The sequence below is a fragment of the Cupressus sempervirens genome, chromosome 10 (genome assembly GCF_028749045.1).
Source record: "Cupressus sempervirens isolate cs-2001-9-10 chromosome 10, ASM2874904v1, whole genome shotgun sequence".
In the NCBI taxonomy this organism is placed as follows: domain Eukaryota; kingdom Viridiplantae; phylum Streptophyta; class Pinopsida; order Cupressales; family Cupressaceae; genus Cupressus; species Cupressus sempervirens.
In genome coordinates this window covers 108,172,358-108,175,571 of record NC_143127.1, presented here as the reverse complement: position 1 = coordinate 108,175,571, position 3,214 = coordinate 108,172,358, and positions in this window count along the sequence as shown.

Genomic DNA, 3,214 nt, shown 5'->3' with positions numbered 1-3,214 from the left:
CAACTAGTGTAGGGCATGGTCAGAGTTCAGATGTGGGCCTTGATGATGTTGACTTTAGCTTGTTGACCATAGAATGGATGGACTTGTAGATAAGTGATGATTCTACTTCTATGCCATTTGATCTAGTCAGTCTACTTGGATTGTCATTATTAGGACATGTGCCATCCACCAGTCATCCTAGCATAGATGCAAAGATGGAGTTAGATGAGGCCAAAAAAAAATTGATATATTGGTGGACATGATTGATGCTAGGTAGTCTAAGTATTATTAGATGCCTACATCTACATAGATTAATCTATAGCTTTTTTACATTCATATTAAAATTTCAATTGTTTGTTCAACTAATAATTTATGCACTTATACATATTATGCCTTTGTAATTAAATACATGTTTTAATTTGATTTTTTGCTCACATGTATGTATGTATTATATGTGGACATTCCTCTTTTTACTCCATCTTTGATGCCATATCATGTACATCATTGAGACTAATTCGATGATGTCAGTAGTGGACAGGTGAGTTTTAATTTTTTTGAATTAGACACATGTGAGTTTTAAATGTAATATATAAATTGCATGCAATTTGTAAATTTAAAAGAGATTTAATTAAATATGAAATTATGTACATTGATTTCACTTTCTCTTGAATATATATAGGGTTTAGTACATCCTAGTGGGCATCCTAATAGTCAGTCTTCAGACCACACTATGAGGAGACATCATGACGATAATCCTACACCTAAAAATCTATTTAAAAAATTATTATTATAGATTATTTGATCTAGAATTTCATTCAAATTATACATGATTTTTTTATTTCTTATTTGATCTAGATTTTCATCCAGATTATAAATGGTTTTGTTATTTATTATTTGATCTAGACTTTCATCAAGAATATACATGTTTGATGATTGACATACATACATACATACATACATAGATATATATTCTCTAGACATTTCTTTTACATGTTAGATTATGTTGGTTTATGAAATTGATGTATACATATGAAATTGGTTAGGGTTAGGGTTAGGTAATTAACTTTACACAATTCCTAATTAGTTACATAATTCCTAATTACTAATAATGCAAGTGATATTTAGATATGATTAAAGTCTAGCCCTAATTTCATCCCCTTTTAGGTCAAGTATTCGAGTTTCTTCCCCTCAAGGCACATGTCCTAATTAGTTGCATACAAGTTCCTAATTTCTATAATTAGTTACAAATAACAATTTAAACTTCACAAGTTAAATGAAAGAGTAAAAGTAATATATAATAAGTTACAAGTCCTAATTTCATCTCCTTAAGAAAAGTGTTTGAATTTCTTCCCCTCAAGGCACATGTTCTAATTAGTTGCATACAAGTTCCTAATTTCTATAATTAGTTACAAATCACAATTTAAAATTCAAAAGTTAAATGAAAGAGTAAAACTAAAATATAATCAATTTCAAGCCCTAATTTCAACCCCTTAAGACACAAGTCCTAATTAAATCCCCTTAAGACAAGTGTTTGAATTTCTTCCCCTCAAGGAACATTGTTAGTCTTAGAATGGTTTTTGACACTTGAGTGCCAACACATTTAGTCACTTTCTATATTGGAGTCGAGTACACCATGTATGCCGAGCAACAACATGAGCCGAGTCAGGAAAGCTTTCAGGTGCCGAGTGAAGATCAGGTGCCGAGTGAAGTTCAAGTGCCAAATGACTTTAGGTGCCGAGCATGATACAAGTGCTGAGTGATATTCAAGTACTGAGTCACAGATGATGCCAAGAAATACAGAAATGAAACAAGTGCCGAGTAAGCCAGTTTGTTATTAGTGTCGAGCATCTGGAATCAGCAAGTGTCGAGTAACACAAAATGTACATATGAGTTTGTAACTTCATTAATTCATATGTAAACCATTTTCATGGCCGAGATATAACAAATCTCGAAGGATTAAATTATAAGATCAAATATTTTGCATTTCCTATGCAATCTACATGTAGCCAATAAGAAAAATGATGAAGGCATGCAACCAATGGAAGAAGTGCAAACAATGAGTGGGAAATAGAGATTGAATATGGATTGTAGATCCATACCTAACCCTAAATCCTTGAATGTCTTTATAAGGAAGATGAAATTTCATTGTAAATGTATGGGAGTGGAAAAGGGTGTGTAAGGAAAACTATTTCAGAGAAAAGAGTATCAGATCTTAGAGGATCAAGATCAGAGTAAGCAGATCAAGTGCCTATATTCAGCAATTGAAGGATTGTAATCTATCAGGTTTATTGTACCTAATACTCTCTAGCAATTGTATTAGAATGAAAACCCTATGGTGATAGGTTAGCTTAAAAACTATTTCATAGATCATTTAAATAGGTGATTAAATCCTTTGATAGGGTGACACTTCAAGTAAAGTGTTTGTAAATCCTTTAACCAGGTCACTATTGATACAGTATAAAAGCCGTTAATAGGGAAGACCATCAAAAGTGGTTAAAATTTATTACTATAGTGATTTTGTGGGTATCATCCCCACCCCAGTTTTACCTTCTTATTCTTGGAGAGTTTTTGGGTTACCAAATCTTAAGTGTTATGTGGTGATGCTTATGTGCTTTTCATAATTGTTTAAATGCATGCTCTCTATTTTTAGTTAAAAGGGTTTTAATGGTCAAAGTTTAGTACTTCTAATTCACCCCCCCCACCCCCACCCCCCCCCCCCCCCCCCCCCCCTTTCCCCCCCCTCCCCCTCTCAGAAGCTTTATTTCCATTTGAATATTCCAACAATTGGTATCAGAGCGTTCAGGTTCTCACAAAAAGTGGTAAGCCTAACAGCTTGGAGGATAAGATCTAAAGATGGAAGTCTTCAAACTTGGGAAGATTATTTACAATCAAGTGTTTGATGTGCAACTGGCTCTACACAATTAGAGGAAGCAAGGGAGGAACTGAGAAAATCCTTGAAAAGAAGGAAGGACATCGCCATAGCTGAAAATGATATAAACTACAAGGAGATTGATATCACAAAACTGTGTGCCAATGGAGACTAAAGAGTTTGATGCAGCAATAGCAGAACTGATGGAGAAAAATAAAGTTCAAGCAGAGGAGATAAGATCTCTCAAGATGGAAGATGAATCATAGGCCATAATGTTATGTGAAATCACTGAACAAAAGAATAGAGCAGTTGAGGATAAAATCATGATGGAAAATGACAAAAGAAATCTTGCAAAAAGACTGAAAG